This window comes from Sceloporus occidentalis, unplaced genomic scaffold, assembly GCF_023333645.1.
Source record: "Sceloporus occidentalis isolate IW3139 unplaced genomic scaffold, rSceOcc1.0.p SCAF_4, whole genome shotgun sequence".
Classification (NCBI taxonomy): domain Eukaryota; kingdom Metazoa; phylum Chordata; class Lepidosauria; order Squamata; family Phrynosomatidae; genus Sceloporus; species Sceloporus occidentalis.
Window position 1 is genome coordinate 77,209,336 of NW_028316984.1, and position 12,269 is coordinate 77,221,604.

The following is a 12,269-nucleotide window of genomic DNA, read 5'->3' on the forward strand; positions in this document are numbered from 1 at the left end:
ATGATGGAGAATGGTGGGAGATGCATCCAAACATCTGACAAGCTTTGTCCACCCACATTCTAAAATGGCAGCCTCTCTGAAGACACCGTATGATGTTGGAAGCTAAGCAGTGTCAGCCCTGCTTAGTACGTAGGGTCAACCAACAAACACCAGATGCTCTAGTCTATATTTCAGAGGAAGACAATGGCAAACCATCTCTAAGCTTTTCCTCACCTAAGCAAACCCTTAAAAAGTTATGGGGCTGCCATAAGTCGACAGGACACTTGAAGGCATACACACAGACATTTCCAGTCCAAAAGAGCAAGCTTCCATTCTTCCATGGCAACTGGGGTACGCACTGTGCAACACTTCCCCAGCATTTGGGCCATGCGGACTGGGAATAATGAGTGTTGTAGTCCAATAAACCTGGAGATCTAAAAATCTCAGGATTCTGTAGGATCTTCAGAAGGCTATGGAACAATGGATCATGTTGGCCTGTTACCTCAAGTGCCCTGCCACAAAATAATAATAATAATAATAATAATAATAATAATAATAGGATTTATTTATATGCCAGGAATCTGGGCGGCTTATAATAGACGGTTCCCTGCCCTCAAGCTTACAATCTAAAAAGACATGACACAAAAGGAGAAGGTAATGGTGAGGGGGGGAGGGGATCAGGGCCAGCATTCTTCTCTCCCTCTGAGGCCTGAACCAAGGCAGATGGACCGGAGGGAGGGCTCTTCTTCTTAAAACTTGGTTAGATGCCACAAAGTAAGGGGAGTGCTAACCTTCTCTCCTTTTATACAACACAAATATTAATTGTTTCTACATGTGATTTGCTCAAGTGGGGTTAATGGCCGATGTTGGGAATCGAACCCGTGTCTCCAGAGTCCTAGTCCCATGCTAAAACCTCTAAGCCACATTGGCGCCTTCTTTATTAAAATATTAAAATGGTTACTTGTTCCTTTGTTATCTCAAATTCCCCAAGTGTATTCCATACTGAATCTAGTCAGGATTAAGGGTGGACAAATCTATTTCAACTTCAAGAATGCTCACTTCTCTCTCTCTTTCTTTAGAATTAGTACTTGACTTATCATTTCCTTGTGTAGTTTTTTCTGAAGCCTTTCTGAGAAGTCATACATACATAACATTTATATGCATAAAAACTTGCACAGATGTTTCTAATGTACATATTTTTTGCAAGAAAATGTCCCCTTTAAGCAGAGGCTGGATGGCCATCTGTCAGGGTTGCTTTGACTGAGAGTTCCTGCATGGCAGGGGGTTGGACTGGATTGCCCTTGCGGTCTCTTCCAACTCTATGATTCTATGCCTGTTTGTAAACAGTTTTATCCAATGCATACATTGTTATATACTCTGCCCTCTTTGCCGTTTCTCTTATTTGTTGCAGTGTTGAAAAATTAAGTCATTGCCTTAATTGTTGCACTGCTTAGTGTTCTTCTATCACTTTCTGATGTTTTGTTGAGAGGGAAAGAAAAACTTAGGATAAACTAACATAAGGACCCGAACAGACAGGCCAAAATAAAGCTGCTTCGGTTCAGTTTGGATGTATGCTATTTAAATGACACACACATCTTAAGAGGCCAGAAGCAGTGCTAAAACTTCACTCCATTCCTTAGGACTGGAGCGTGGCTTTGGCGCAGCTTCCAGCCTCTTAAGACACATGCAGCATTTAAACAGCATACCTCCAAAGTGACTTGAAGAAGCTTTATTTTGGCTTGTCTGTTTGGTCACATAAATCTTGAAAAATTCCTGTCAAGGTGCCCTTGAACAGTAAAATTTGAAAGTAACTAGAAACTAGGCACAACAATAACAAATAACAAATGATCTGTTAGTCATTACAACAACATGGTAACTTCAGTCTTGCTCATTATGGGTGCATCTACACTGTAGAAATAATACAGTTTGACACCACTTTATGTTCTGCAACTGCATCCTATGGAATCTTGGGATTGGTAATTTTATAAGGTCTTTAGCTTTCTCTGCCAAAAGGTGCTGATGTTTCACCAAACGACAAATCCCAGGATTCTGTAGGATGGAGCCATGCCAGTTAAAGTGGTGTCCCGCTGCATTATTTCTATAGTGGAGATGCATCCCAAGTTGTTTTTGAAAGATAAATTTGTTGTACCCTCATTACCCAAAATGTCACTCATGACAGGTGGCTACGTTGCTTAGAAATTGTTACTGCAAAGCTCTGAAAGGGAGGTGGTGGTAGAAATCTAGCTGTTCCAGCTACCTCACAAATGAGTTGTAGTGGGAAATGTTTTTCCTCCTTTCCTTATTTCTTTACCATATGATGATGATTTTTGGCACCTGACCAGTTCTATCTAGGTTATTTTTGAAGATGCTGCCAAAATGCTTTTATACTTCTTTCTACATTTTCTGATCAATGATGAAAATCCATCTAGGCAACATTGCTCTGAACTGAAGCTCCTCGTCATCATTGATCAGGCATGGCACTACAAAAACATGGTTTGCTCTCATATATTTTGTGTGTGCCAAATACCTACTACATGCTAAATCCATTTATCTTCTGAGTTCTAAGCCCAAATGTGGCAGAATGTGGCAGCATTCTGTCCTACTTGCTGGCCATGATATAGAAACATTTATACATCACAGCTAATCAATTTTAAAAACATCAAAAACTCTTCTGGGTACAGAGAACATACAACTCTGATAAGAAGAAATGACTCTGTTATGAGTGAGAAACCTTCACGTACATGACTACTTACCCCTGCTTAAGAATATTACATTATTATGAATCGCTGACATGCATTTTCATCAACATGACATCCTGTTGGTTAGTACCAACTAGATTAGACACATCCAACTAACTGCTGAGTGGTGAGTAAACATGCAGATAAATCTAATAGATTCAATGGGCTTACTTTAGTCAGGTCTCAAACTGGATTTAGCCCTTACTGTGTCCCCTTTGCTAAGGAAAGGCCCACTGGCTAAAAATTGCCTGGAGCCACTGACTTTGTACTGGAAGACTTTATGGCAATGGATTAGACAGAGGTCAGTGTGGGACAAGTGGGACCTTTATGAGCTGATTGAAATTGCTAAAAATAGAACTGAAATTCATTATAAAACCAAATTTCCTTTGTCTCTGGCACAAGAGTTAACTTTCTGTGTTATCAGTTGATTTAGCAGTAAAATAAACCAGCATTATTCAGCATCCCAGTATATATGTTGGTTTTCGTGTCATTAAATTAATATTCAATGAAGAGTTTGCATTGTTGTTGTGTGCCTTCAAGTCATTTTGACTTATGGTGACCCTAAGGATTCCTATCACAATGGTTTCTTGACAAGATTTGTTCAGAGAGAAGTTGCCTTTGCATATGAGGCTGAGAGAGACTGTCTTGTCCAAGGTCACCCAGGGGGATTCCATGGTCAACAGGGATTCAAAGCCTGGTCTCTAGAATCATAGTCCAACACTCAAATCACTACACCATTTGCATACCTATGCATATTTACATAATAGCCAAACATGATCTCTTTTCAGTCCAATGAAGTTGTGTTAAAACTCTGGTAACACAAATGTGCCAAGTTGAAATTCAAAGGAGGGTTACTTTGCATAACTTGGTTATAACTGGGTGTTGTTGCCTTGCTTACAACACCAGCTTAATACTTGTTCCCTGAACTAAGCAACCTGTCTATGATTCCAAACTTTCTGCATTCTACCAGTTATTGTTACCTCCACTTTATGATAGCATACATACAGGTTGAATCTCCCTTACCCAAAATTCCAAAATCCAAAGTATTCCAAAATCCCAAACTTTTTTCATGGCTGGCTGAGCAAGTGACACTTTTGCTTTCCATTGGTTCAGTGCACACAAACTGTATTTCATAGACAAAATTATTTAAAATACTGTATAAGATTACCTTCAAGCTATATGTATATGGTGTATTTGGAAACATAGATGAGCTTTGTGTTTAGACTTGGGTCCCATCTCTAAGATATCTCATTATATATGTATATGCAAATGCAAGTATCCCAACATCCAAAAATAATCAAAAATCCAAGACACCTCTGCTCTCAAGATCTAAAACACCTGTTTCACCACCAGTCCAGCAGGCTGATACATGCCCATATCCTGACAACACAGAATTGATTTCTTATGAGACTCTGATATGCTTTTGGTTTTACACTCCTCTCTCATGCCAAATACCTTCATTTGATTTTACCTAAAATTCTTTCCTGTGTTCATCAATGCTTTCTTGGATTTTCCCAGTGGATTAGGTATAATCTGCTCACATTCCAAACCTCACTTTGCTTCCATCTAACCTGCATCCTGGGGCTAATCTTCCACAACCTACCTGTGTCATAGGCCCCATGCAGACTGCCAAAATAAAGCTGCTTTGGGTCACTTTGGAGGTATGCTGTTTAAATGGTGCATGCATCCTAAGAGTCCAGAAGCTGTGCCAAATCTGTGCTCCAGTCCTTAGGACTGGATTGTGGCTTTGGCATGGCTTCCGGACTCTTAGGATGCATGCACCATTTAAACAAGATACCTCCAAAGTGACCCAAAGCAGCTTTATTTTGGCCTGTCTGTATGAGACCTTAGTTTCTTCTGCAAGGCCTCTCAAACCTACAACTCAACAAGCCTTTTATTTCTCACTTGTTTCATTTGTGCCTGTTTCACCTAGAGCATACAAACAAGATTGTAGAAGCCATACTCAAGATCCTACTGAACAGACAGATCTTCTTTTCCATAAAGCATTAGGACTAATCTCTCTAGGGTTCTTTCATTTGCAAGGAAAACCGGAGCTCAGAAACACTGGGCAATGATGATACAGGTACAAGGGCAGTATACGTTAGGGATGGGTAGAAGGTAGATCCCAATTATTCCTGGGCATCAGTCATACTGGCAAGGGCTGATGGAAGACCAAAACATCTGGACCTCCTTCGGTTCACCTTGGTACACATCAGTGAGGCAGTAAAAATTGTCCCAACAACAACCTTATTATCTTTTAGGAAAGAAAAAGGAAACAAAAGTGTTTCATAGGGCAGTGGCTCTTTTAAAAAAGAACAGGTGGTTCAGAAAAAGAAGGTGAGAAACCAAGGTTTTTATGAGCAATAAATGAGAGCAAGTAGGGATAAAGAAACACAGAAAGGAGACCAAAGGATCTCTGGGTAGCAGAACCTAGAACCAGAGATATCTAGCATATGGCATGGGGCAGTATGCCATTCTTTCTTCCTCTGTGAATTCATGTTCCCTGGAAGATATGGGCATAGCACACAAAGCACAATGTACATAGGAAGACCAAAATAACATAGGACATTATCACACAAGGCACCTACCACTGCCAAAACATTACGCAAATGTTGCAGAAGCGCCGGAGGTGGGATCATCCATTGCACTTCTAAAATGTAATTGAGGCTTCCCGCTTTCCCTCTGTCGCTGAAGCAATCGTGGGGAAGTCTCGGAGAAGCCATTTTTGAATAATGGGATCTTCCATTATTGAAAAAATGGATTCTGCAGGCTTGCCTGTGAAAGCTTCCATGACAGAAGGAAAGTGGGAAGCCTCGATTATACTAGAGAAGTGCAACGGATGATCCCACCTCTGGCACTTCTGCAACATTTGGGGAACGTTTGGGCAGTGTTAAGTCCTCGTGTGATAAGGTCCATAGTCATTTCCCAGATGAAATCCTGGAAACGACTGTGCCATTTTGGCTTACACATGTAAGCCATAACTTGCACACACAGAGCTAGCAGTGGTGAGGACAGTGCAATAGATGTAGGACTAGGAAGCTTCACTGTGTGCACTCCATAAAAATAAAGCATATCAGTATCTTCCAACATGGCCCAGAATGTTGTCCACAACAATGGAGCCAAATCCCCTTATTTACAATGATAAACTCACAAGGAAGCCTTCAGACAACCCAAGGAAAACAAAATGCATCACTGCTATAGCACCAACTCCAAATCAGCCATGCAAAATATCAAGGCGTTTATCAAGGCATGCGTGCGAGCCATGCTACCTGCCACTTTTATCAATCACTAGATTTGTAATACTCTCCTTTGAAACCAGCTCCAGTAAGGCAAATAAAGGTTGGTGGTACAGTTGTAACGAAAAAACATAAGTAAGGTATAGCCAAGCAGGAGCCTTCAAATCCCCCCTCAGCTATGGAAACCTGCTGGGTGACCTTAGGCAAGTCACACACTCACAGGCTCAGAGGGGAACAATAGCAAACTACTTGTAAAGAAATCTTGCCCCAAAAAACCCTAAGGGTTGCCTTAGGGTCATGAACCTTAGGGTTGGAAACAACTTGAAAGAACTCAACAACAACAGGGCCTTCTGCCACATCTTTGGGCAGCATGTTAGATTCAGGAGTCAAAAACTGAGCATTTGACACGCACAGCTCTGTTCCTCCAAGACAAGGTAATGCCTTCACTCTGCCCAACAGTAGGACCATCGCGTGTCTCACTTCTGTAAACAGCACCATTAAAGCTTCAGTGCTTCTTGTCTTTGGCATATTACTGGCATAGTTAATGAACTGCCATCACTGGCCTTTCAGCAAGTTACTCTCTCTAACCTCTGTGTCTAACCTGTCAAGTGAGGATAATACTGCAAACAGCACCACTGCCACAACAAGAATGGCAGGGCATCCTCCCCTATGATCTTCCATGTGCCAAACTGAATGGATCTTAGCCCAGAAACAAAGCACCCGGAGGGATTTTCCTCCTGCAGTTCAGTTCATCGGCAAAAGACATCCCTGAGTGATCCAGAGGTTATATGGCCTCCTAACACAGTGCTTCCTAAACTCTGAGCCTCTGGTTGTGTTGGACTTCAGGTCCCAGGAACCTCCAGTCGTCTTGGCCAGTGGTCTGGGGTTATGGGAGCTGAAGTCCAAAGCTCCTGGAAGGCTGGAGTCTGGGAATCGTTGAATGAGTGAGCAAAGACAGGATAAATTCCCAAGCCGCTGCATTTATTGTCTAACCTTCTCCACCAATGAAGAGGGGTTGCTCACCTTGAAAGCCTTAGCACACCTTTCCTGCTAGCACAGCAGTCTCCTTTGGGGAAAGAGGGGAGAGAGGGAGAAAGAGAGAAGGAAGAAAGTAAAAAAAAGCAAAAGAAAAGAAAAGAGCCCAAGGCAAAGCGCCATAATGCTGGTCTGGGAAGGCATTTTTCAAAAACAGATCTTGTTTCTGTGTTTTAAAATTCCGCCTCAAGATAAGTAGATGGCTTTCCTTGCAAGGAACCCACGATGGAGGTGCTGCTTCTTTCCAAACCTGGTGGGAACCTGGCAAATTTCACCTTGAGCAACCATGGGCAGCTTTGGAAAAGAAAGAAAAAGTTCAGGGAGGAGAGAAGAGAGAGAGAAAGAGCCACAGAAGCCCCCCTGGTTCCTCATCCAAGTGACTTTCCAAGAAGAGTCACACAGTGGAAAGAAAGAAAGAAAGAAAGAAAGAAAGAAAGAAAGAAAGAAAGACTCCCCAAACCCAAGGGCAGTCTTGTCGTTGTTGTGAAACAATAAGAATGGGAACAAGGTGCTCTTACCTTGGCTTCGCATTTCTTGTGACAGGAGAGCTTGCAACCTGTAGGAGGAACAGCAAGGAGGGGAATGGGGGGAGAGAGAGAGAGGGAGGGAGAGAGAGAGAAAAGAAGAGGGAAATTAAAAACAAGCCTGTTTGCCTCCCAAAGTGAAACACATTCAAGAAACTAGTAGGGAAGAAAAGGGGCCTCACCCAGAGGAAAGCGGGGGGGGGGGGGGGCTGAAACGGAAGCAGAGCAAGAATGAACAGATGAGGGGGGGAATTCCCCTTCCAAACAAAAACCACACTTGAGTGGGGGGGGGGGGGGGGCTCAACCAAAGGAGCTGTTTCCAGATTTGCTTTGCTTTGGGGGTTTTTTCCCTGAAAGGGCTCCTGTAGGAAGAAGAAGAGGAAGAGGAAGAAGGGGGAAGCTAGGCCTGAGGGAGGGGGGTGTGGGCCAAAGGAGAGAGCCCTGTGGGCCCACTGGCCCCAGGCCAAAGCTAGCCCAGGTAGAGCCCCGGGAGCCCCAGGCCTGAGGAGGAGAAGACTAAGCACATTGTTTGGGAGCCGCCTGCCAGCCCTCTCTGCTGTCAGAGGCTGCCCTGAGGCTCTGCATTTTTCCCTTTCCACACACACTACACACACACACCCTTTCAGGACTCCACTTTCCACACTCGCACCACTGGGCCCAGCCCTCCTCCTTCTCCCTTGCTTTTGGGGAGTCATGTTTCTAAGTCGTTAACTCCAGCAAGAATGTTGAAAATGTACAGGCTGGGCTCCCCTCCTCAGGAGGCAACTCCACTGGAGGGTTGTATGGAGCTGGAACAAGGCAGGGCTATGGGGGAAAGGGGGAAAGAGGGGCCTGGTTCCTTTCCCCCTTCTTCGCTTCCTCTCCCCTCCCCATGAAAAAAATATCTAGGTTATGAAACAAAAGGATGCGCTGGCCTGGCCCAGTTCTCTTCTCTCACCTGGCTTTGCTTTGTTCAAAAACTTTGGCTGCAAACTGTCTCTGGGCAACCAGGCGGCACAATTCAGGATCTTTCATTGTCTTATTCCTTTTGTGCGCACACACATACACACACCCTGCACAAAAAGGCCTTTTCACAAAAGAATCCTGTGCAGTGGAACCTGATGGTCTCTGTTTAAGGATGAAGAAGTGGGGATGCAGGGTGAAAGGTTGTCTGAGATCAAGCTCCAACACTGTCCTCACAGACTCCCAAAATTGGGAGAAACCCCAAGGGTCTCCTAGTCCCACATGCTGCCAAGGCAGGAATCCACAGCCAACACACCCCAAGGAAAGGGCATCTGTATGTACATAGGTGCCTTCAAGTCTCCTGTGGACTTATGGCAACTCTAATAATTTCATAAAGTTTTCTTAGGCAAGGAATACTCAGAGGCAGTTTTGCCAGGCCCTTCACCTGAAATACAGGCCACAGCACCTGGAATTCGTTGGTGTTCTCCCAGCCAAGTACTAACCAGAGCAGACCCTACTTATCTTCCAAGATCAGACATGATCTGGTGCCTTTAGGGTATTTAGGTCTAGTGGTCATCTGTCCTATGTTTCAAAATTCCAATTATTGAGATTCTGTCACCTTCTGAAGCACTCTCTTCCCCCATAGCTGAACAGCTCTTACCATCAGGAAGTTCTTCCCAATGTTTAATCAGACTTTTGCTTCATGTTGTTTGAAGCCATTGGTTTGTGTCCTATCTTTCAAAGCAGCAGAAAGCAAGCTTGTTCTATCTTCCACTGGGCAACCCTTCAGATACTTAAAGATGACTATCATATCATCTCTCAGCCTTTTCTTGGGCTTTAAATAACTACCTTCCTCACCTGTTCCTCATAGGGCTTGGTTCTCCATGTTATATCACCTTCCTCTGGGCACATTTCAACTTACCCATGTCGTTCACAAACTGTGGCTCCAGACACATAAGTCTAGGTGAGGCCTAATCAAAGTAGATTACAGTAGCACTATTGTCTCCTTGATCTGGACACATTACTTCTACTGACATGGAACCCTGGTATACCACATCATCCCATAAAGCAAATCAGCCATTGCAAGCCTGACACTGGTGGAGAGGAGTTTGCAGATGACTTCCCTACTCCCTTCTTCCCCTGCAACATCCAGAATCTCTGCCCAAAATGTTCCTTCTGAGAATGAGGAGACCCTTCTGATTAAGGTGAGCAGTGGCACAGAGGCCGCATTCCCATTTACAAATAAATCACTTTGTGAAACTAATCAATGGATCAGTTTGGCAGCGGAGGTGGTTCACACTACATTTGCCCCAATCGCATTTTCTTGATGCAAAAGAAAATAAAATAACCCACTTGTGGTTCACATTCACAAATGAATCAATTCAAACTGGACCCGCTCCAGCCAGCCAAAGGGCAAATTTAAATCGATTCCAATCTGAATCTGGTTCAAATTTGTGCGGAACTGATTTATCCAAAAAGATGTAGAAAAAATCACGTGTCAAAAAGACGTAAGTTAAATGGTCTAGCATATGACCCCCCTTTCCGAATCGCTTCAGCGATTTAGTTCAAGTGTGAACCAGGGTCATTCAAACCAATTTGTGATCTGGTTTAAAAGGCAGTGGGAATGAGGTCAGAGTAAAAAAATGGGAAGGACAGATTGTGGAGGCACCTTTCATGAATTCCTGCTCGTGCAAGGTGTCTTTACTGAACGTTCATACATCTCCCTCTGACTTTTCATCCTCCTAGTCCACCCCATTCATGAGGAACCCCTAGCCATGAGAAAAGGCTCTGGAGGGCATCTGTGGAAAACAAGAAAACAAGGGTACCAACCCCCATCTGTCATCCCCATGAGGGCTACTATCCCAATTTCCAAAGTTGGATAGCCCAAGTTCAAATAGAGGGGTTAAATGGAAATACTGCAAGAGTGAAGTTTAGTGCCTGTTCTATCAAAGGAAAAAAGCATTTTGCACAACCACTTCCTTGGAATCTGCACACAACATGGAAATGGTTGCCCTCTGCAAAGTATCCCAGTAGTGTCCACTCACACTACATTAGCAATGCATGAAAGAGAAGGACTTTGTCCTAAACATTGGTTCTATTTCTGGATAGCATGATACCAGATTCTTCCTATTTCCTTGCATAATAAAACAGGGGGAAAGTGAACAGTAATGCAGCATTTTCTGTTTGTTTTTCTTCATTCCCATTAGAACATTCCCCAATAGCTGAAAAGTGAAGCTGGTTACATTTTAACTAGTAGACTGGCACAGCTTCTTACATGGTCAGACATTCTAGTCAGTTAAGCACACAGCTCTGGGAAAATTACCTTTTTGGACTACAATTTCCAGAATTTCCCAACCAGCATGAAAAGTGATCACACTGATGGGTGAATTCTGGGGGTTGTAGTCAAAACCTTTCCAAGTACGTTTGAGGAGCTGAAGCAGTTTCACCCCACAGCACAAATCCAACTTTCTCTCTTTTCCAAAGCAAGGGTGGGTGGACAGACTTCAGGGCTGTTGAATCTGCTTTGTTTTTTGCTAGAACCCCAAGATCTGCTGATCAAAACCAGATGTTAAAGAAATATGCTCGGAATTAAAAAATAAGACATTTTCTGCATTAGAGGTGGGAGGAAGTTACTTTTTGGACTACCAGTTCCCTTTTCTGTAGTACAAAAGGTAACTTTTCCAAGCACTGGCTGAAGAGTTAAACTTCTCCTGTCTCTTTCAATAAATTTTGAGCTTAGGAATTTGTTTTCAGTACCAGAACTTAACTAAACTCACAGTCTTTTCATAAAAGAAACTCAACTCCTCTGATAGCTTCTTTCATTTCAAGAGTCTAATTGAGGTGGGAAAAGTCATTGTTTTGTTGTTGCTACTGTCAAACAACTGGGTCACAAATACTTGTGTATCTCCTGTAAAGTACCCAGAGATCTACTGCTAGATCTTAACCTAGTTTCTGCTTGTCCCTGCCCTACACGACATCAGTTTTCTTCACTGGAAAGAACAGATGGGAGATTTTTTAAATAAAACTTTCTGTCTAGTTTACAGCTTACACCCCTCTTTTGTTAAGCGGATGATGCAGAAATTTGGCCAAAAAATGTTTTTCTCCCTCTTAAACTGCTTTAAGGTTTTAAAACTTCATTCACATTTCTGAATTCGGTTCATCCCATGAAAAAAGAAGCCTGATGCTCACATTAAATGTACTTGCTCACATTTAACGTGATGTCTTATCACACTTAGTAGGGGTAGCTGCATAAAGGACTGAGAAAAATACTATTTACCCTCTTTTGCAGCATTCACCTCTTCTCTCCCTGGAAGGCAAATGTCCCCTACCACCAGCAGCAGTGCTATATCATGGGCAAAGTGGGTACAGACTGCTGCCCAACCAGTCCCTTGGCTTTCTCTGTGACACTCACTAAAACATGAGCTGTTTTAGAAAACATGGCAGAGCTGGCACTACACCAGGCTCCTATTGGTTCTCTTCCTCTCCTGGGCCCAGAAGCTTCCCAAACTGATATTGAGAATATGTGCCTGGCTCAGTACCTTGCTCAGTACTTTGTCTCAGACACTGTCAGACTCACCTGAGGAGGCAAGTAGGACATTTATGAGTTGCACCTTCCCCTTCCTTCCTCGCCATATAGCTGTTTATGAATGGCTTTAAAGAAGGATTAGTACCATTCTAATATTTTGGATTATAATACTAATGGAAATGCTGCCTGGGGATAATGGCACTTGTAGTTCACCTAAAGGGTTTGGGTTGACTTATTCTTGTTGTGTGCCTTGAAGTCATTCCTAACTTATGATTACCCTAAGGCAGGG

General features: G+C 43.1%; 1 pseudogene; it reads right to left on the reverse strand.

The window, feature by feature from the left end:
• Window positions 1-754: 754 nt before the first annotated feature.
• Window positions 755-792, reverse strand: LOC149314013 (U6atac minor spliceosomal RNA; annotated as a pseudogene).
• Window positions 793-12,269: the final 11,477 nt, after the last annotated feature.